Source organism: Lissotriton helveticus, chromosome 7, assembly GCF_964261635.1.
Source record: "Lissotriton helveticus chromosome 7, aLisHel1.1, whole genome shotgun sequence".
NCBI lineage: Eukaryota > Metazoa > Chordata > Amphibia > Caudata > Salamandridae > Lissotriton > Lissotriton helveticus.
This window is the reverse complement of record NC_136068.1, coordinates 1,797,861,162-1,797,884,915: the sequence shown is the minus strand read 5'-3', so window position 1 is coordinate 1,797,884,915 and position 23,754 is coordinate 1,797,861,162. Positions and strand designations below refer to the sequence as shown.

Sequence of the window (23,754 nt, the reverse complement as noted above, 5' to 3'; positions counted from 1 at the left end):
CTCTAAATCAGCTCTGCTGACCTAGTTCTCTCCCTCTAAAGCAGCTCTACTGACCTGGTTTCTCTGGCTCTACAGCAGCTCTGCTGACCTGGTTCTCTGGCTTTAGAGAAGCTTTGCGGACCTGGTTCTTAGGCTCTAATGCAGCTCTGCTGGACTGGATCTCTGGCTCTAAAGCTGCCCTGCTGACCTGGTTCTCTCCCTCTAAAGCAGCTCTGCTGATCTGATTTCTCTGGCTCTACAGCAGCTCTGCTGACCTGGTTCTCTGGCTCTAGAGCAGCTCTGCTGACCTAGTTCTTGGGCTCTAGCGCAGCTCTGCTGACCTGGTTCTCTGGCTCTAAAGCAGCTCTGCTGACCCGGTTCTATGGCTCTAAAGCAGTTCTGCTGACCTGGTTCTCTCGCTCTTGAGCAGCACTTCTGACCTGGTCCCTTGGCTCTAAAGCAGTCCTGCTGACCTGGTTCTCTCCTTCCAAAGCAGCTCTACTGACCTGGTTCTCTCCCTCTAAAGCAGCTCTACTGACCTGGTTCTCTCGCTCTAAAGCAGCTCTACTGACCTGGTTCTCTGGCTCTAGAGAAGCTCTGCTGACCTGGTTCTTAGGCTCTAGAGCAGCTCTGCTGACCGGGTTCAAAGGCTCTAAAGCAGCTCTGTTGAACTGGTTCTCCGGCCCTAGAGTAGCTCTGCTGACCTGGCTCTCTGGCTCCAAAGCAGCTCTCATGACCTGGTTTTCTCCCTCTAAATCAGTTCTGCTGACCTGGTTCTCTGCCTCAAGAACAGCTCTTCTGACCTGGTTCTATGGCTCTAAAGCAGCTCTGCTGACCAGGTTCTCTGGCTCTAAAGCAGCTCTGCTGACCTGCTTCTCTCCCACTAAAGCACCTCTGCTGACCTGGTTTCTCTGGCCCTACAGCAGGTCTGCTGACCTGTTTCTCTGGCTCTAGAGCAGCTCTGCTGACCTAGTGCTTAGGATATAGAGCAGCTCTGCTGATCTGGTTCTCTGGCTCTACAACAGCTCTGCTGACCTGGATCTCCGGCTCTAAAGCAGCTCTGTTGACCCGGTTCTATGGCTCTAAAGCAGTTCTGCTTACATGGTTTTTCTGGCTCTAGAGCAGCTCTGCTGACCTGGTTCTCTCCCTCTAAAGCAGCTCTACTGACCTGGTTTCTCTGGCTCTACAGCAGCTCTGCTGACCTGGTTCTCTGGCTCTAGAGCAGCTCTGCTGACCTGGTTCTTAGGCTCTAGAGCAGCTCTGCTGATCTGGTTCTCTGTTCTCTGGCTCTAAAGCAGCTCTGCTGACCTGGTTCTACGGCTCTAAAGCAGCTCTGCTGACCTGGTGCTCTGGCTCTAAAGCAGCTCTGCTTACCTGGTTCTCTCCCTCTAAAGCAGCTCTACTGACCTGGTTTCTCTAGCTCTAGAGCAGCTCTGCTGGTCTGGTGCTCTGGCTCTAAAGCAGCTCTGCTGACCTGGTTCTCTCCCTCTAAAACAGCTCTGCTGACCTGGTTTTTCTAGCTCTAGAACAGCTTTGCTGACCTGGTTCTCTGGCTCTAAAGCCGCTCTGCTGACCTGGTTCTCTGGCTTTAGAGCAGCTCTGCTGACCTGGTTCTCTGGCTCTAAAGCAGTTCTGCTGACCTGGCTCTCTCCCTCTAAAGAGCTCTGCTGACCTGGTTTCTCTGGCTCTACAGCAGCTCTGCTGACCTTGTTCTTGGCCTCTAGAGCAGCTCTGTTGACCTAGGTCTCTGGCTCCAGAGCAGCTCTGCTAACCTGCTTCTTAGGCTCTAGAGCAGCTCTGCTGACGTGGTTCTCTGGCTCTACAACGGCTCTGCTGACCTGGTTTTCTGGCCCTAAAGCAGCTCTGCTGACATGCTTTCTCTGGCTTTACAGCAGTTCTGCTGACCTGGTTGTCTTGCTCTAAAGCAGCTCTGCTGACCTGATTCTCTGGCTCTACAGCAGCTCTGCTGACCTGGGTCTCTGGCTCTACAACGGCTCTACTGACCTGGTTCTCTGGCTCTAAAGCAGCTCTGCTGACCTGTTCTATGGCTCTAAAGCAGCTCTGTCCACTCCTACAATCATCCAGACAGAAGCGTGTTCTTATCTAATCACTCTGCTGAAACATAAGTGCTTATAAACATATCCTGCTGTCAACTACCAGCACTCTAGGAACCCAGTCACTGTCTATGCACTTGCAGAATGACTCAGGCATTGAGACAAGCAGTGGTACAGTCAAATGTGTACAATATATGTGGTCCCTTAACCCCTTGCAGACTACTGAGTCAGTACTGCAAATGTCCAGGTAATAGTCATGCTTGTCGGGAATCACACTGTGAGTCTGTGTCCACTCCTACAATCATCCTGACAGAAGCATGTCCTTATCTAATCACTCTGCTGAAACATAAGGGCTTATAAACTTGTCCTGCTGTCAACTACTAGCACTCTAGGAACCCAGTCACTGTATATGCCCTTGCAGAATGACTCAGGCATTGAGACAATACCTAAGCACTTATAAATTAACTGAGCACTCTGTTTGCAGCACTGTCATCATTCTAGTTACTAGTGATGTTCTTATAGAATGACCTAGGCATCAACACAAGTACTTGCACAATATTCTGTGCACAATCCCTACAAACCTCTAAGCAGATACATACTATTAGTACACTCCACTAAATACTGAAGTAGTACTTATGCAGCCTAGAATACCTCCTTTTAGTCTCATGCAGTTCGTCATTCACCCATCCAGCACTATGTTTTTATTGTATCACTCTGCCAATACCAAACCACCCATGGGGCAGATTTACAAGCCCCATGCTCCACCAGTATGTCACTTTCTGTAACATAGTGATGGCGCTGGGGACTCCTCCATATTTACAATGAGAGGAAAAATCAACCTGCTCGGCTTTTTCTCTCCTTGAAAATACGACCCATTCAAACACAGCACTTTGCGTTGAATGGGCGATCCATGGGTGTTAATATGTCTGTTCCCACACAACACCCATGGAATAACACATCTCAAGATTTGCGAGAAAGTGGAAATAGGTAGATAAGTGTGAATGGTACACCACCCTAGAGGTGATCTAGCGAGGCACAACAAGGAAAAATGTTTTCATTTCTCCTCTTTTTTTCCTCTTTCAATGCATGCTGCATTCCACAGCACACATTGAAGGAGGAAAATGCCTTTAGTGATTGTTTTTGTGCAGGAAGTAGTCCCTTCCTGCACAAAAAACAATCTCCCCAAGACATAGATATCCATGCACCATGGTGCAAGGGTGCCTGCATCACTGCATAAAAGGGGTGGTAATGGACGGACCATCTGAACCAATCAAACACTCACACCCAGTCAAAAGATCTGGGTTTAATCCATCACCGTTCTTTAGCCTACTCTGCCACCCCAGTTCAGACATGGCTATATGCAAATCAGTCTGACCCTGTGCCTCTTGGATCAGTCCAGTCCGAACTGCCTAGCCATGCCTTCCCTGGACCGGAAACAAGCTTCCGAGGACCGGTTTCTGGCATTCTAGTCGTCTTCAGCCCGGCTTGCTTGAATCCAGTGGCAAAGTGAGCTACTCTGCCACCCCAGTTCAGACATGGATACCCCCTTTTGTACTGCATCAGTGCATGGCTGCAGTTAGTGTGTTAGTGCAGAGGGAGCACAGAATTGCGACATATTCATGTAAATATGTCACATCCCTGTGCTTTAGAAGTGCAGCAGCACGGTGCAGCTAAAGGGCTTGCAGTGTCACACTGCAGCACTTCCTCATAGATCTGCCCCTATAAATTCATCATACAGTACTAATGCATTCTTTCAGTCAATCATGCTCTACACATACATTCAACCAAACTTTCAGACATTACCATGCAATTATAGTTCTTTTTTTTAACCAGAAAAGGTAGTTCTGAACTTTTTTTCTTATGTTTTTTGTTTTCTTTTTTTGTAGTTTTTTAAACAATTTGTACCTTTTTGGTGTTTTTTAAATATTGAACAAAAAAGGAACTAAGTAAACAGCTAGCTTTTGGAATTAAACATCATTCCAAAAACAAAAAAATTTAAAAAAATTGCATTTGTGGTTCCGTTGAGCTGCACAAATAGCGTCCACTGACTGTTCACCATAACAGATGATGGTTTTGCACTTAGTGCGGTGCTGCTGCAGAAAAGCAAATTCTGGGTGCTTGTCCACTGGTGGTGCTGAAGTGGACGCTCCGGAGGTGCTAGCAATGCCTGGTGGTGGATTTTTTGCTGCATGCCTTATTTCTTCCCCAGCATATGCTAATTTATTCATGTATCATTTTGAAAAACAACACATTTTGAATCATGAAAACTGGGAACCTTTCCTTTGTTCGTACCATCGGTACATTGATGATATGTTCCTAGTGTGGGAGGGTAACGAAATACAGTTGAACAATGCCATCGAAGATCTCAATTCCATCAATGACCGGATTCAATTCACCCACAGTTACAGTAGAACTGAAATATCTTTCCTTGACGTTAAAATCAAACTAATTGATAATCACTTTGAAACATCCATATACACCAAAGAAACAGATCGCAACAACTATCTTCATTATCAAAGTTTTCATCAACCTAGCTTGAAACGTCATTTGCCGTACTCTCAATTGTTACGTGCAAAAAGGATCACATCAACTGCTGAATCATATATCCAGGACAGTCAGACAATCATCACCAAATTCCACCAACGGGGTTACCCAACACAACTTTTGAAGACTGCTGAACAACGTGCTAAATGTTTAAACAGAGAAGAACTTCTCTTATCCAAATCACGTCATGAGAAAGATGAAAACCGCTCTGTTTGTTTCCAAATTTTCTACACAATCAAAACAAATCAAGGAGGTAATTCGCAAACATTGGCCAATGCTACAATTTGAGAAAGACTTTAACAACATTTTTGAGAAACCACCCATTTTTGCTTATCAACGCTCTAAAAACCTACTGTCTCTTTTAAAACAACCCACGTTGTCAACTTCAACTGTTTTCAAAGGAACTATCCCATGTCATAATTGTGGACATTGCAGCAGCATTATACCTGGAGACATTTTGTGTCATCCTGCCAAAGGCACACCGATTCATCTTCAAGTGAATGCAACCTGTGACTCTACAAATGTCATATACATGTTAAAATGCCCTTGTGGCCTCCCTTATGTGGGAAAAACGGAAAGAAAAATTAAAACAAGATTGACTGAACACCGCAGTAACATTCGCACTAAGAACCTGAAGTCTTGTGTAGCAGCACACTTTGTAGCACAATCTCACAATCCCAGCCAGATCAGGTTTCTAATTCTGGAAGTTGTCAATAAATTTCCCCACAAAGACAATAACAAACATTTGTTGCAACGTGAACTGTATTGGATTTATCTTTTACAAGCTCTACAACCGAAGGGATTGAATGACAGAATTGAACTCAGTTGTCACTTATGACCAGTGTAGACCTTGATGCGCATTGATCTCTCCTATGCCTGTGATACTTTTGTAACTCATGTTTCATTTGATCAACTGTGTTTCCTATTACCTTTTTTCTTCCTTTTCCTTTTTCCTTTTTCTTTTTTTTTTCTTTTATTATTCTTTTGTTAGTTTAACAAGTCTTATCGTTATGGTCTTTCAGTCTAATTCCACGTAACTCCCCTTCTTTTCCGTTGCTCTCTGACTACCCTTTATCTTATACTACTTTTTTTGTTTCACTTTACTTTTTTTCACCTCTTGCGATTTTACCCGCCTAGTACGTCTTCTGTTTCCGTTTATGTTTGTTTGAGCCTCGTTAGTCCTGTTTCTATGAGCACTCTTTTTCTTTTTCACTGGGCGCTTTCGCGCATGCTCAGCGTCTTCCGGGTTATGGCTTGGTTACTCTGAATCGGTTTCACTCGATAGAACGTTACTCTTTCTCGGTGAATGGTAAGCTATCTTTTTTGACTTTTCATATTCTCTGGGCTTATTGACACTTGTTTTTTTTGCGTTTTTCGAGCACCCTAACGTTTTCTCAATGCTTGATTCTTTATCACGATGAGTGGGACAATTTCCATTTCTTTCTAATCTTTAACTACGAATTTTAGATTCGCACATGTCGTCTTGTCTATGATTGGGACTTATGGTCTTCCTATATTTTGTTTCACTTTGTATGATTTCTAACTCTTGTGTAATATATATTCTGTCCTTTACGCCTGTGACCATTTTCTGTTCTTTGCTCTTTTATACATTCCTCAAATTTGCTTTGTCAACTTCATCTTGCATGATATGTGTTCAGATATCGATATATTCTGTGTCCCTTTTTTTTGGAAGAAATATATTTAGTGGTTGTTTATTTGTTTTCTTGTAGACATACATTTCCCCCTGAAGAAGTTCTATGCTTAGCACGAAATGCATTGGGGCTTTAAGTCAAAACGAGAAGAATAATGTAATGGATTGCTTCTAATTGGAATTTATTCACTTGCATAATCCTATCAACATATGAAGTTAATATGTTTTAAAGGATACCTTCTGGATTTACCCGAAATACTTCACTAATTAAAACTTCGAAAAACAATTGGAGGACTGTTATATTGTTGCCGTTTATTACTTTGCCACGCACTAGCTGTGCACCAAGAGTGCTCTGGGTTAGCTCTTACCTCCTGTAAGACTTTCTTGATATAATTTCTTCTTGTGCCAGATTCTTTGGGTGAATGGTCTGCAGATGTTTATACATACTCACTGTTTCACGGGAGTATTTCTTGTCACTGTCTCGCGACAGGATCCTGTCACACAGCAAGCATGTGACTTTTCTTTCGTTGACCTTTTTTTCTCTGGCAGAAAAGGTGAACATTTTCCATATCACTTATTCAGGCCTCTGCTTGGGTGGATCTTTCTCCAAGATATCTTCATCTGAAGAATGATGAAGAGCTTGCGAACCAGATGCCATTTTTCCAATGCAATTTTTTAAAAATACCAAAAAATTCCAAAACCAGCTCTGGAAGAAGAAACGATGTCTCTCATCAACTACTCCAAACAGAATAATTAAAATGTGTGGGGTCCTTCAATAGTTACAGTGGAAAATGTTATGAACCAATCAAACTTTTTTTTGAGGTCACAAGGGATCTGCGCACCGTGCGCTCACGAAGCGCGCACCCGACGCGACTTTGCAAAAATATATTTAAAAATAATATAAGTAGAAATATATTATTTTAATGAATACCTTAGATAATCTTTTGCCCTAATATGTACATTAAAAACACATACATATCATTTTAGAACATACAATATTTTGCAGGAGTCACGCACCCAAGCATATATATATGTCACGTGGGGCCCGCCACCGCGCAAGCGTCAGGTACTGTAATACCGAATGCGCTGGAGCAGGAATAGCGGACACGTTGCATACCGGTCGCGCACACCATGTAACATTGTACGTATATGACGTATTAGACGTTTTAAGTGACTTCTCAAATCCTCTTCTATTTCATTAAAAAAAATTCTGACATGCAGACTGAAACATGTACTTTGAATACCAGCAGCAGACTTCCCTGGTGAGCAGTAGCTTTACTACAGTGATCTAATGAGTAACTAGATTGCTAACATTCAGAATTCATGGCAAATGTGTGACACATCTGAATGCCTTCTTGATGGAACCAAAGTAAAAACCTGAAAGTATTTCCTACTGAGGAAACTGTAGTAAATGAGGAAATTAGGAAACTTCATTACAAATAAGTTTCCCAAGATGGCCGCCAGAGACAAAAGAGCCCAAATGTAGCACAAATATCACACAGATGTAGCCCAAGTATAGCCCAATGACAGAATGTCCCAGAGTGTTCTAAAGATTAACTAGAGCGCTAACAGACTTACTTATGACAAAAGTATGGAACACCTGAAGCCATCTTGATTGGAATAAAGTGGTAACAATTAAAAATTTAATTTGCATAGGAACAAAATGAGCGACTTCATTTTGCCATAGAAATTATGATTAGTGCTGCAGAAAGAAAAATTAGGGCACATTTTGACTTCTCAAATCCTCTTCTATTTCATTAAAAAATTCTAACATGCAGACTGAAACATGCACTTTGAATACCAGCAGCAGACTTCCCTGGTGAGCAGTAGCTTTACTACAGTGATCTAATGAGCAACTAGAGTGCTAACATTCAGAATTTATGGCAAATGTATGACACATCTGAATGCCCTCTGATGGAACCCAAGTAAACATGCATTGAAAATGCAATAGGTCTTGCACTCGTTTGAGGTAAAGCAATTCTGTTTGTAATTAGGTGGCTTTTTAGCTTTGCTTTTATTAGTGTTTTTCAAACTTTCAAGTACATAACATGCATATATATGCATATATTGCACTATATAGGTTTTAGTTACACTTTTTAGTTCTGACATGATGCATTGCAACTGTGGCATTAATGAGTAATCTCTTACGGGATTTAACCCGGGATTCAACCTATGATGGTCATCATGTAAGTGTATGCTATTTTGCACATGAGAGACAAATATTCGTTTTTCTTTTTGGCTAATTTTGCACTTTGGATATCTGTAAATACTGATTTTGGTGTGATTACAATAATGTTTTAGCCGACTATCTTGACCTGCTTTTATATAGATATTTATATTTTATTTATATCAATCTATTTTTATATATATATATATATATATATATATATATATTTATATTACCTACTGGCGGTCGCCAGTAGGTATATATAGTTAGGATTTTTTCTCTATGGGTTTTTTGAAAATTCTATGTCTAATAACTTTGGCGTTTGTGGACGGAATTGGCTGAAATTTTCAGGAAAATTGCACATTTTGTTTCTGAGCAGCCCTTGAAAATTTGGGGGGGGTTCGTCCAGTGGGGGCCGAGAAAAAAGGGGGGTCCCAAAACGTGTTTTTAACATTGAGTTTTCCATAGGGCGGTTGGCCTCACTTTTAGCCCGAACGGCTGAATGGATTTGCACGAAACTTGGCAAAATTGTAGGGACTGGTAGCCCGATGTGCCTTTTGTATGTCTCAATATATGTGCTCCAGTGGATTTTGAGAAATTAACGTTTAAAAAAAGATATATATCTGTAACAGCGGACCGGGCAGCGCTCTGGTTCGCGGACTTTTCGCGCAACGGAGCTTTGTGAAGCGAAGCTGATTGGTTCTCCGGCGTCTGTCAACATTCCAAACAGTCCGTAGCGGCCGCCATCTTGTCTCTCGGTAGGATCGAGAGACAAGAGGAGGCCGAAGCGAAGGGGCAAATGACCATAAGGGGGCATAGTACATTGTCGCTCACCCCCTAGGTTTGATGTGGAGGTTTTAAAAGGGCCCCGCGGGGCAAAAAAAAATAAAAATAATAATAATCGAACAGCTGAATGGATTTGCACGAAACTTGGCAAAATTGTAGGGACTGGTAGCCCGATGTGCCTTTGCTAGATCTCAATATATGTGCTCCAGTGGATTTTGAGAAATTAACGTTCAAAAAAAGGTATATATCTGTAACAGCGCACCGCTTCGCGTACTTTTCGCGTTACGGAGCTTTGCGAAGCGAAGCTGATTGGCTCTCCGGTGTCTGTAAACATTCCAAACAGTCCGTAGCGGCCGCCATCTTGTCTCTCGGTAGGATCGAACAGCTGAATGGATTTGCACGAAACTTGGCAAAATTGTAGGGACTGGTAGCCCGATGTGCCTTTGCTAGGTCTCAATATATGTGCTTCAGTGCATTTTGAGAAATTAACGTTCAGAAACAAGATATATATCTGTAACAGCGCTCCGCTTCGCGGAGATAAAATTATATGTGTATTACCTAGCTGTTGCTAACACCAGTTAGCGACGGCTAGTAGAAGATAGCGACCATCTTGGGCCCCACTTTGCATGTGAGTGATATTTATCACTAATGACAATCAAAGTGGGCATGCCAAGATGTTAGCGACTGGAAACAGTCGCTAACATCGCTATCTCCTATTATCAACTTTTGGAAATATTCGAGATAAGGGCGAATATCTCTAAAAGCTACCACCTGCCCTGAGCAGTTCTTAGCCATGTTATCCAATGGGAGGTGGATAACATGGCTAAGAGCATTAGCTCGGTAATGCATGAATATCGCTGAGTTTTCAGCGATATTAATGCATTGCGGTCGTTTTTTATCGTATTTCCGATAAACCTTGATAATAGCAAGGTTTATCTGCGATAATTTCTGACGGTAAAAAAATCGTTGCTAAGCATCGTTAGGGATAAATATCGCTTAACTTTGGTAATATGCCCCAACGTCTGTTAACGTTCGATTCGAAGGAAATCAGGAAGTGTTGAAAAACATTGTCTGCGCCATCTTGTCTTTTTTCAAATGCCACACTTTTGTCGTGCACGGCAGCCATTTTAGATGCCTTGACCAGACCCACTCTGTGCACGCTGTCGATCCTTAGCATGGCTCCCCACCCTCGCAAACATCTCCCCCAGGCAGTGGTCACCCCCGCTCTCTGTCTTATGCATGGGTAATAAACCTCCCCCATCTGCGCTGCTGTTCCCTGAGAATCACACCCTGTGCCCGCCCGACACCTCCCTTTCGCCCTATTCACTACCGCACCCTCTGACACTCCTTTTCCTCTGTGTCCGATTGTCCAGGCTGGTCCTAGGGTATCAGCTAGCCCTGCAGATGTAGTTTATGGCCACAGCTGTAAAGAATCACCCCTCTTCAAAGGAGTTATAGTAGATCAAGGCCCACACTCGATGAGATTCGTCACAGCAGAAGCGTTGCTATTATCTGAAAACCATCCTGTATTGTGATTGGGGAGGGGACCGAGCCTGAAGCGGAAGATTCCAGGGATGACTGTTTGTACATCAAAGTTTTTACAATTATGTGTCACATTAAAAATATATAGCACTCCGACAAAGTAGTAAGATTATAAAACTTTAATAATTTATAAATATATACAAGAAAACAAAAATAGTAATAACATATAAACATTTTTAGGGAAAAACAACGAAGTAGCGGTCGGCTGTGCGAATAGTCCCAACGCAGCACAACGTCCAGATTTCCGGCGTGGGGCGTCGCGGGGGGTGGGTCATCAGTAGCAAACTGTTGTGCGAATAGTTCCAAGGCAGCAGAACGCGTTGAAATCTAGATGACACGAAAGTGATGTCTAGTAAGTTGCCACCCAGCAAATAACGGCATGGGGCGTCGCGGGGGGTGGGTCATCAGTAGCAAACTGTTGCGCGAATAGTTCCAAGGCAGCAGAACGATGGCACCAAGGTGATGTCCAGTAAGTTGCCGCACTGGTTTTGGTATCCTACAATGCTGCTCCGAATAACGGCGTGGAGCGCCCCGGGGGAGGCGGCGTGAACGGGCCTCTCCAGGTGGAGTGTCATCTGTTGTAGTGGGGCGCCCCTTTACCGTTTCAGTTGCCATTCCGTCCGTTTTTGGTCCACTGTGTCAAAAGCCGCAATTCAGCTGAGTTGCGCCCACTCTTGCGGTGCAGCGATAGGCGGCTGTCACAGGACTCTCAAAATGGCGGCAGGCTGTTTCCTTTTTGGGCCTGGTCCACTGAAATGGCCCTGGGACACCTTGGAAATCGGACGCTTGTCTGCTAGGTCTTGGACCTCATTCTCGAAAGCGTCCCCTCCGCCTTGAGAATTCATCAAAAGTTTTGGGGGCTCCGACTCCTGCAGGCTTCTGGTGGGGAGCGGCTGCCATGATTGCTCGCGGAATGACCACGACTGAGCTACGAGATGGTGGTGCTTTCATGCTGACGCCAGCTTCAGTCTGAAACATCCAGAAACCAGGTGGGGCTTTCATCGTTTGGGGAAAAAAAAGTTTTCATCCTATGAAAAGTGTTGTTTTTAGGTCACATGATCAAGCCTTCCATCATTAGGAAACCAAAAGTAAAATGAACCAATGAAAAGTTTTATAAACAAGTCACATGACCTGTTATGCGGCATAGGGTGTAAAATTAGGAGAAAATACGTTGGCACGTGAGGCGGCGTCAGTAGCGGACCGATGTGCGAATAGGCCGAAGGCAACACAACGCGCCAAGATCTGGATGGCACCGAGGTGGTGTCCAGCAAGTTGCAGCACTGGTGTGGCCATCCTACAATGCTGAAAGTCGGCGTGGGGCGCCCCGTTGGCCTGTGAGTTTGCGTCAGTAGCGGACCGATGTGCGAATAGGCCGAAGGCAGCACAACGCGCCAAGATCCGGATGGCACCGAGGTGGTGTCTAGTAAGTTGCCGCACTGGTGTGGCCATCCAACAATGCTGAAAGTCGGCGTGGGGCGCCCCGTTGGCCTGTGAGTTTGCGTCAGTAGCGGACCGATGTGCGAATAGGCCGAAGGCAGCACAACGCGCCAAGATCCGGATGGCACCGAGGTGGTGTCTAGTAAGTTGCCGCACTGGTGTGGCCATCCTACAATGCTGAAAGTCGGCGTGGGGCGCCCCGTTGGCCTGTGAGTTTGCGTCAGTAGCGGACCGATGTGCGAATAGGTCGAAGGCAGCACAACGCGCCAAGATCCGGATGGCACCGAGGTGGTGTCTTGTAAGTTGTCGCACTTCTGTGGCCATCCTACAATGTTGAAAGTCGGCGTGGGGCGCCCCGTTGGCCTGTGAGATGGCGTCAGTAGCGGACCGATGTGCGAATGGGGCCAAAGGCAGCGCAACAATATTTTCTGATTTGAAGACACCACAAGGCGCTGAGATGCCAAGATCCGGATGGCACCGAGGTGGTGTCTAGCAAGTTGTGGCACTGGTGTGGCCATCGTACAATGGTAAAAGTCGGCGTGGGGCGCCCTGTTGGCCTGTGAGATGGTGTCAGTAGCGGACTGATGTGTGAATGGGGCCAAAGGCAGCGCAACAATATTTTCTACTATATTTTCGGAGTAGAAGACACCACAAGGCGCTGAGATGCCAAGATCCGGATGGCACCGAGGTGATGTGTAAGTTGCGGACGGATGTGCGAATGGGGCCAAAGGCAGCTCAACAATATTTTCTGAAGAGAATACACCACAAGGCGCTGAGATGCCAAGATCCGGATGGCACCGAGGTGATGTCTAAGTTGCGGACCGATGTGCGAATGGGGCCAAAGGTAGCGTAACAAGATTTTCTGTATGGAAGATACCACTAGGCGTTGAGATGCCAAGATTCGGATGGCACCGAGGTGATGTCTAGCAAGTTGTGCCACTGGTGTGGCCATCGTACAATGGTAAAAGTCGGCGTGGGGCGCCCTATTGGCCTGTGAGATGGTGTCAGTAGCGGACTGATGTGCGAATGGGGCCAAAGGCAGCGCAACAATATTTTCTGACTGACAACACAAGGCGCTGAGATGCCAAGATCCGGATGGCATCGAGGTGATGTCTAAGTTGCGGACTGATGTGCGAATGGGGCCAAAGGCAGCGTAACAATATTTTCTGTATGGAAGATACCACTAGGCGTTGAGATGCCAAGATTCGGATGGCACCGAGGTGATGTCTAGCAAGTTGGTGTGGTCATCCTACAATGCTGAAACTCGGCGTGGGTCACCCCATTAGCCTGTGAGATGGCGTCAGTAGCGGACCGATGTGCGAATAGGCCGAAGGCAGCACAACGCGCCAAGATCCGGATGTCACCGTGGTGGTTTCATAGTTGAGAGGCACTTCATCTGCAGTGGGGCGCCGAGATCCGGATGGCACCGAGGTGATGTCTAGCAAGTTGCTGTACTTGTGTGGTCATCCTACAATGCTGAAACTCGGCGTGGGTCGCCCCATTAGCCTGTGAGATAGCTGTTCTTTGGATTTGGGCCTGGTCCACTAAAATGGCCCTGGGACACCTAAGAACTCGAACGCTCGATTTTTTTTTCCTTTCCTGTACATGCAAAAAAAGGTAAATGCCCGGTATGTTACACGCTTCATCTGCCACGATGAACTCTCCAGAGGAACCGAAAAAATATATAGTTGTGGTAACTATACCATGCATCGTCATATGGAGAGGTGGCACCAATTAATTATAGTGCTGCATAAAAGAGAGATTTGGAGGAGAACCCCTGACCTGCTAGTACATTCATCAAAGAAGTGGCACTGAGAGCTTCAGAGGCAAGGGAAACGGTCCCAAATATTTAGAAGAACTTTGGAAAGATTAAAATGACATGTTTAGATTGTGGTAAATTAATTTCATGTGGGCAGATGAGTGTTACTCTAATAAATACAGCATATGAACATCATCATAGTCGATGGTTGGTAGAGACATTTTGACTATATCCTGGACCTGCCCGTCCTCGCCCAAAATGGCGCCGGAATAAATGGGACTCGTAACTCCTTGTTGTGTACTGGTTGCAGAACCTTGAAATCACGAGATACGTATGCAGTTTTGAAGCACATGGCGGGCGGGGACGAGAATTGATTGAATATTTCGACATCCCTATTGATATTAAGTTCTGATGTGTTATTGATTACTGTACTGTTGAAAATTCGAATTAACGTCACCCATGGTACTTGCCCGCAAATGTGTATCTAGATAATTTTATTGTAACTGGCCCTGTCGTATTTTAATTATAAAATGTACGTCCACCGATTCCGTAACTGTTAGACACCTTAGTTTTTGCAACCTAATGGCCCGCCCGTTACGTTCCTCTACAGTGTAAATGTCTATTCATCATATACGATTACAGTTTGCTCCGTGGCAGGCCCACGTGGTTATAGGCTCGTATTTGTATAATGAAATTTTCACAATAAAGGTTTTTAAAAGAAAACATGGTAGTAGTGTATACATTGGTAACGTTTTTAATAATAGTCACTGTTTTAGAATCATTAAAAGGCAAGTGAAATAAAGCAGACCAATTACATGAAGGGTAAAAGGTATAATACGAAGGAACGCAGTAAAGATAAATGGTCAAGGGCTGTTGTGTTTTCTATTCCTGCAACATAAAGTGATCGATAAGAATCTCATATTCAGGCGTATCGGCGACTAAGACAGCAGGTCGACCCTCTTTTGCTCAACGGCTCCGTCATGGGACGAAGAAACGCTCTTTTTCTCGAAAAAAGAATATATTTTACTTGCAGGACAGTTGTAAAATTTCCGGGAAAGTACATTAGCCTGGAACATTATAACATATATTTAAGAGAAAATAATGTTCGGAAGTAATTAAAAGCGTAATTTTTAGGTGATATGACCAAGGCTTTCATCATTAGAATAAGAAAAGTAAAATGAACCAATGAAAAGTTTTATTAACAAGTCACATGACTTGTTATGCTTACGTTACGCGCTGCGCGCCCCGGATGACTTCCGGATGCGCTAACGCGGCACGTCATATGACGCATTACGCGACAACGCAGGTCCAGAATATAGTCAAAATGTCTCCACCAACCAGCGGTCGAAACACAACCCCTTTCAGCAGGCTAAATAGTTCTGTTAAATGACAACAGAAAGGACAGGCAACAAGAACCATCAGTCAAAGAGGGGAGGGCTAGTTCTTCTCTACCGGGTTACATTGGGGCGCTACCGGAACTGATTGAATTGGTAGTCTACAGTGTTTCTGGATGTTTCAGACCGAAGCTGGGGTTAGCATGAGAGCAGCACCATTTCGTAGCTCCGTTGTGGCCATTCCGCAACCAATCATGGCAGCCGCTCTTTATCGTTATTTTGGGCGGGGTGGGTGGCGGAGCCGAGCTGTTTTGCAGCCATCATTGTGTGGAGTTCAGTTCATCTCACTAGTTTTGTATTTGTCATGAGGGGTTGTTCCTAATGTTTCTATTTTAGCGAGGTCAAAAAGAGATCCCATTAGTGGCCTACTGATTTTGCTCGATTCCTTTTCTTTTTTTTTACACGATTTTTCGTTATCTGCAAAGACTAAACAGAGTATTGCGACTCTGTGTTTGTTTGTAAATAGAGAATGAACCAAAGAGAACTAATTCTAAAACAGTAAATACTTGGATAACAATCAATCAAATGGAGAGAGAAGCAGGCACGACGGATTACAACGGGGGCAAAGGCCTGCGTTAACTACCTTTCACTATCTGCAAAGAGAGAGTACTCCTAATAGAAATGAGGGGGGGGGGCACCATTCAAAGCAGATCAGTGTGCATAAACACGAAAATGTTTTCACTTACCACGTACTTGACATTCGACAGCTTATGATATTTGCTATTAAAAAACCATTGAAATTCACTGAAAAAACCATAGGTTATAGACCATATATAGTTAGGAATTAGCATTTACAAAACCTTGAAAATTCACTGAAAAAACCATAGGTTATAGACCATATATAGTTAGGAATTAGCATTTAAAAAACCTTATTTTACTCACACAAAACCATTGAAATTCCATATATAGTTAGTTGCACTAACTATATATCGCGCACCCGCAATCCACTGCTGATCATGTCACATATTACATCATTCATGACATGGTCAGTGACGTCACTGATGACATCACTGATGACATCTCAAATGACATCACTGATGACATCACTGATGACATCTCATTTGACATCAATGACCACATCACTGATGATATCATTCATGTGACAATACAATGCATCTCCTCACATTTTAATATAACCTCTGTTTCACCCAGTGTTAAATACAGAGTATAATTTTTGAAACCATTGACACACCAATACTAGTTACTACATACGTACTCACTGATTCCTACGTCTACACACACATTCACTCATTCACCCATACAATCATTCATACATACAATCACTCATCTTTACAACACTATCATATGCACTCATACACCTATGCAGACACTCACACTCTGCCACTCATCCATGGAGTTACTCACACACCTAGTCAGTCCTGTAAAGAATCAATCACACTTCCATTTTCTTGTCTATACAGTTAAACATAGAGCACCTTACATTTTCAAACATATAGTAATACATACTTACTTTCTTATACAATCATTGATACAAGTACACATTGATCTGCACAGAGTCACACACCTCCCAGCCAGCCACACACACACTCAGTCTCCCATACAAATACTTGGACAATCAATCAATAACCCATATAGTTAATCATATAGCTACTGATCAACACATGCAGTAGTTTACAGAACAACAGACATAATGATGCACAAATTAAGACAGTTTAGTCACTAACCCATGCACTCAGTGAGACACATTTAGTCACTCACTCATACATTCAGTCATGCACCTACTAAATCCTTCGTCCAGACAGTTATACATCTACTCATTCTTCAATATCTAAAACATATTTAAACTTTACAGAAACACACAGTCACTGGATGATGTCATCAGTGATGTCATTTGAGATGTCATCAGTGATGTCATCAGTGATGTCATTTGAGATGTCATCAGTGATGTCATCAGTGATGTCACTGACCATGTCATGAATGATGTAATATGTGACATGATCAGCAGTGGATTGCGGGTGCGCGATATATAGTTAGTGCAACTAACTATATATGGAATTTCAATGGTTTTGTGTGAGTAAAATAAGGTTTTTTAAATGCTAATTCCTAACTATATATGGTCTATAACCTATGGTTTTTTCAGTGAATTTTCATGGTTTTGTAAATGCTAATTCCTAACTATATATGGTCTATAACCTATGGTTTTTTCAGTGAATATATATATATATATATATTACCTACTGGCGGTCGCCAGTAGGTATATATAGTTAGGATTTTTTCTCTATGGGTTTTTTGAAAATTCTATGTCTAATAACTTTGGCGTTTGTGGACGGAATTGGCTGAAATTTTCTGGAAAATGGAACATTTTGTTTCTGAGCAGCCACTGGAAATTTGGGGGGAGTTGGTCCAGGGGGGGCCGAGAAAAAAGGGGGGTCCCAAAACGTGTTTTTAACATTGAGTTTTCCATAGGGCGGTTAGCCTCACTTTTAGCCCGAACGGCTGAATGGATTTGCACGAAACTTGGCAAAATTGTAGGGACTGGTAGCCCGATGTGCCTTTTCTAGGTCTCAATATATGTGCTTCAGTGGATTTTGAGAAATTAACGTTCAAAAAAAGATATATATCTGTAAGCGCGGACCAGGCAGCGCCCCGGTACGCGTACTTGACGCGTAACGGAACTTCGCGTAGCGAAGTTGATTGGCTCTCCGGTGTCTGTCAACATTCTAAACAGTCCGGAGCGGCCGCCATCTTGTCTCTCGGTAGGATCGAGAGACAAGAGGAGGTCAAAAGCGAAGGGGCAAATGACCTTAAGGGGGCATAGTAGATACTCCCTGACCCCCTAGGTTTGATGTGGAGGCTTTAAAGGGGCCCCGCTAAGCAAAAAAAAAAAAAATTTTTTTTTGTTTTTTTTCGTGGTTAGCGCCCGGTACGCGAACCGGGAAGCGTACTGGGGAGCGTATCACAATAAAAAATGAATGATAGACTTTTCAAATGCTGTATGTTAATTGATTGTTGGTTTTGTTGATTATTTTTTTTTTTTTTTAAACTTTTTTTATTGTGTTTCATAATTTATTAAACTTTCTAACATTTCATTGTCAGAAATTTCATAATCATGGAATATAGATTGTAGTCTCTGAGGTTGTAAAATGTCCTCATTTGCAAGGAGGTTATCTACTGCTTGCACACATTGCAGTAGTTCTTGGTCCCATGTTTCATCCATAAATTCAATCTCATTTGGATCAATGATTTCTGTGTTGGACTCTGGAAGGACAATTTCAAATGAAATGTTTTGTTCACTTTCCATTTTTCCTGAAATTTGCATAAAAAAAATATATATTAGTAGAGGTAGGGCACTGTTGGGATTAATTTTAGATAGGCAGTTTTTATCAGAGAATTTATCTTTGGGCAGTGTATAGTATCAGAGTGGAAGTAGGAATATAAAAAAGTGTATCTAAATTTATAAGTACTACAGAGGGATAGTATATAACTAACAGAAAAAGTTTGCCATATTAACTTAAAGTGCACAATATACTTCAGTTTTAAAAATAACAACTTACCTTTAAAAAGAAGTTGAAGTTATTAATGAAAATCCAAATGAAATGTACACCAGGAAGTAGTAGTCAAAATGGCTGTGTTTCCTTCTCTTCCTTTATATATATTCGGGTACATAACCAATCAAATATCATGTAAAAAAAGTAGAAAATGAAAGTAACATTTTAATTGGTTGTCAATTCCAACACTTCAGATGTGTTTTGTGAAGTAATTTACCTCACGGTATTTAGAGAGGACTACAGGCTAAATGGCTAAATGGAATTCCAATCAAATTTGTGAAAATGGTAGGGATTGGTATGTAGTATGAGCTATTCTATATTTGGTGAAATTGTCTCCAGTGGCTTTTCTGTGAACTACTTTCCCACCTTTTTTGATGGTGTGCTTCCCAGGAAGCGACCCGGTACGCGAACCGTTGAGCGCCTCGGTTCGCGGACCTTAAGCGTTCCGGGAGTCCACCATTTTGTGTTTCGGTCGAATTATGATACAAGATGGAGGGCAAATAATGTTCAGAATGGGTAGAAGGGGGCACGGTAGACTTATCTTGACCCCCTAGGTTTTGTGAGGGTGGCTGAGGAGGCCCATATGTGCGGAAAAAAAAACATTTTTTTTAAAAATTTCGCGAGGTTAGCTCCCGGTACGCGTACCGGGTAGCGCACCAGGGAGCGTATTTTGTTGAAAATTAGTGAAAATAGTTAGAGTAAAAAAATAATTGTGAGTGATTAGATGTAGGGTAGCTCTGAGAAGAGCTTTTGGGTTTATGGTACATTTAGGTACTTATAAGTAGGTACCAATGCACATTCTTAAATTCAGAGTGAAAACTCTGTTGCCCTCATCTGAGAAGTGAACTCCATCTCCTCTGTAGATATCTTGCATGTAGTAACGCAAGTTATTGTTGTACAGGGAGCCCATTCCATGGTCTCTCATGTAAGCTGAAACAGATTTGTTTACATGCTTCCTCGACTTCTCAATTTGTGGACAAAATTGGTTTGACCACCTCCATTTCTGTCTTTGGCATATATTTGAATATACCAAGGCAGTCTGAGGAAAAAGTGCCATTAATTGCTCAAAGGTGTCCTTTAAAAGCATTTCCAGACCTACACCAGTCAAAGTGCCCAAGTCATTACCTCCACAGTGCACAATTAACAGGTCAGGTTTTGGCAAATGCATAAAGGTTTTCACCAATGGTATCAATTGGTGACATTTTAATCCTCTCTGGCCAAACCACTTAATTTCCACATCTTGTAAATTGAGGTTAGGTAAATTTCTGCTTTCAACGTACCTTTGAGCCCAGTGAATATAACTATGACCAACAATCCAGACAGAAAACATGGTGAGAGAAGGTTCTCCTGCAGTCAGATGAAGTGTGGCAATGAAATGGCAGTTGAAAAAATGTGAGTTTGAAATGAAAAAAACTGTGGAGTTTCTGTGTTCATGAAGTAGTAACAGTGATTGGTGGATTTTGATTGATGAAAACAGAAAGTTAGGGTGTAGAGATGTGTTCTTTGAAAGATGTATTTTGAGTGGTCAATAAAAAATCATTAAATGAAAGAAAGCACTGGATATGCAGGTGCACTGAGAGTTCAGAGTTCAATTGCAACATTGTTGTGTGAATTTGCAAACACCAGAGTTTCTCCAAGAGGTGGTTGCTATGGAAAATAGGCAGAAAGGGCAGAGGGGGAAGGGTTTTCATTTGAAAAAAAGTGAGGGAAGAGTTTTGATTGGGTGACATGAGAAATATGTGTGAAGAATTACACCATTTCTGTGCTTTTGATAGCTGCAGACTCTGGAGTGCATACCTTTTGCTCTGCTGAAGACAAATTGGTGTGTTTCTGAGACTGTTTTCAAACTCAAAGTATTTGCTAAGGTGAGAAAATATTTCTTTACTTTAGATAGAGAATAGTGTGCTTTAAGGAGAAAATTATGATTTATGTGGCGCAATTTGCTAGTAAATATGCTCTCACATGTGCATGGAAATTTTTGATTTTGAATGTTTCTGTTATATAGCCATGTTAAAAGTGACTCAACCATGCTGGAAAGTCAATCAAAAAATGATTTCATGTATTTTAATGACATTTTAAGTCATTTTCTGATGTGCAGTGTTTAGAAATTATGATTTGAAAATCGTTTTTGTGGAAAAGGAATTGTTTTTAAAATCATGACAAGGAAATAATGGTGTATGGTTATTTATAAGGCAATTGACTGTCCTTGATGTTATTTTTCTCATTTTAGTGTAAGACCTTTCTCTGTGGCGCAAATTGCTTGTAAATATGCTCTTACATGTGCATGAAAATTTTAATTATCAATGTTTGTGTTACATAGCCATGATAAAAGTGAACCAACCATGCAGGAAAGCCAATAAAAAAACGCTTTCATGTGTTTCAATGACATTTTAAGTCATTTTCTCATGTGCAGTTTTTTGAAATTATGATCTGAAAATCGTTTTTGGGAAAAAGGAATTGTTTTTAAATTCAAGAGAAGGACATAATGGTGTATGGTTCTTTATAAGGCAATTGACTGTCCCTGATGTTATTTTTCCCATTTTAATGTCAGACCTTTCTTTGTGGCGCAAATTGCTTGTAAATATGCTCCCACCTGTACATTGAAAATTTTGATTTTGAATGTTTATGTTACATAGCCATGTTTAAAGTGACCCTACCATGCAGGAAAGCCAATCAAAATACGCTTTTATGTGTCTTAAGGACAATTTAAGTAATTTTCCCATGTGTAGTGTTTTGAAGTTATGATTTGAAAATCGTTTTTGAGGTAAAGGAATGTTGTTAAAATTTATGTTCGCCATATGCCCCCAAATTTCTTTCTCAGGGTTGCAGCAGGGTGCTCTTGAGACACCCCTGCACTTTTGGAATAAATTCCTAATTTGTGATGAGCAAATTGTTAATCGCAAATTGCACCTTCATTTATATGAGCCTCCTAGCCCATGGAAATGAATGGGTAATTTGCAATTAGCAATTTTCTCATCGCAAATTTGGAATGGTAAAGAATCGCTATTTATTCCTTAAAATTCGCTTTTTTGGAAATGCAAAATAGTTATATGATACATATGGCGGTTGATGTCTAACAAGATAAGAAGCTTATGGATACATTTATGATGACTGGTGCAATGAAGTAGAAATCACTTACTTCATTGGTAGGCCTTTACAATAAATTATCTCCTCTGTATTCTTCATCAAGCATAACTTTAATCTGCAATCCTGAGTAGGCCTCACCTTAAACAAACCTCTGGATAGGCCACATCTTATTGTCATCCTGATTTAATCATTTATAATTCTAGGGACAGATTTATGATAGGTGTATACCTCTTTTGTGCCACTTAGAAAACATTGTCCATGGGGAAATGAATTAAAATGTCATTAAGACACATGAATGTGTTTTTTTTAAACGTTTGCAATTTTTTTGGGTCACTTTCAACATGGCTATGTGTCTGAAACAGTCAAAATCTAAATTTGCAATGCACTGGTGGGAGCATATTTACAAGGAATGTGCTTCATGGGGAAAGGTCTTATAATGTAATATGGGAAAAATGACATTAGAGATACTGAAATGCCTTATAGAGAAGCATACACCATTATGTCCTTGTCATAAATTTGCAAACCATTACTTTTCCCCAAAAACGATTTTCAAATTATATTTAGAAAACAGTGCACATGTGGAAATTACTTAAAATGTCAATAATTCAAAAATTGTGATTCCTTAAATGCAATGTATAAAAAAAAAATATGTAAAAAATGATATTAAGGATTTGGAAACTACCACCAACTTGTAGTTTGTGGTAATTTGCGAATTCTTTTCAAAAAGAATTTTTTTTTTAAAAAAAAAAAGGTCCCATATGACGCCCATACATGCCATTAGGGCATGTAGGTGTGCCATGTGCTCCCAAATTTCTTTTTCAGGGGTGCAGCAGGTTGTTCTTGAGATACCCCTGCACGCTTGAAAAAAATCCTATTTTGTGATGAGCTAATTGCTAATCACAACTTGCAACATTAATTCCTATGAGCCTCCTAGCCTATGGAAATGAATGGGTAATTTGCAATTAGCAATTTGCTCATTGCAAATTAGGAATAGTAAAGAATCGCTATTTATTCCTTAAAATTTGCTATTTATAATATGTAAAATATTTTGATGATACATATGGCAGTTCATCTGTAACAAGATAAGAAGCTTAGGGATAGATTTATGATGAGTGGCGCATCCCCAGGGATGTGACAGTCATCCTGCGCCACTGTTCCGCCACCCATGGTGTGCTGCATTTACAATGCGGCGCAGCATGGGGCAAAAAAGGCACAGATGTGTGACGCATCTGTGCTGTAAAGGTGGCGCATTGCTGGAGTTGTATCGTAAGTGCGATGCAGCTCCAGCAAGGATCAGGGGTGCCCCATCTATACAATGCTGCGTCAAGACCTATGCCAGCTTCAAGCAGGTGCAGGGTTTTGAAGCAGCTTTCTCCTATCTGATTGTAAATGCGGCACACCATGGGTGGTAAAGCAGTGGTGCACATTAACTGGTGCATGCCTGGGGATGTGCCATTTAATATAAATCTGCACTTTAACATTTGAGTATGTGCAGGGGACACAGAGTCGTTGAGGCTTATCCAAGGTTAAGAACAGATGAGTCCTGTCCAGTGAAAAATTAGACATAGGCTTCACCTGCTCAGCATCGCTGGACATGGCTAAATAATAGCTGCAAAATGTTACTCTTGTTAAATAATTTTACTATTATAATCTGTGAGATTTGTCTCTTACTCTGCAACATCTCATTGTTGTTGTCTTTCTTTAAAGATAAAGACAACCTCAACATGAGCGACAATCTGCAATCAGTTGATTTTGACCTCATCATTGAACTTGTAATTGAAACATCAGTGGATGTTGATCCATTGGATGATTTAAATCCTGAGGATGAAGAAGAGCGTGATGAGG

General features: G+C 42.0%; 1 protein-coding gene and 1 long non-coding RNA gene across 8 annotated transcripts in view; one reads left to right on the top strand and one right to left on the bottom strand.

The window, feature by feature from the left end:
* The window catches only part of LOC144770775 (phospholipase A2 inhibitor and Ly6/PLAUR domain-containing protein-like), a 1,602,193-nt gene that overhangs the window by 1,135,053 nt on the left and 443,386 nt on the right, over positions 1 to 23,754 (top strand). The gene's annotated exons all lie outside the window — the stretch shown is intronic.
* LOC144770776 (uncharacterized) overlaps positions 1 to 23,754 on the bottom strand; it is a 363,844-nt gene that overhangs the window by 99,587 nt on the left and 240,503 nt on the right. The gene's annotated exons all lie outside the window — the stretch shown is intronic.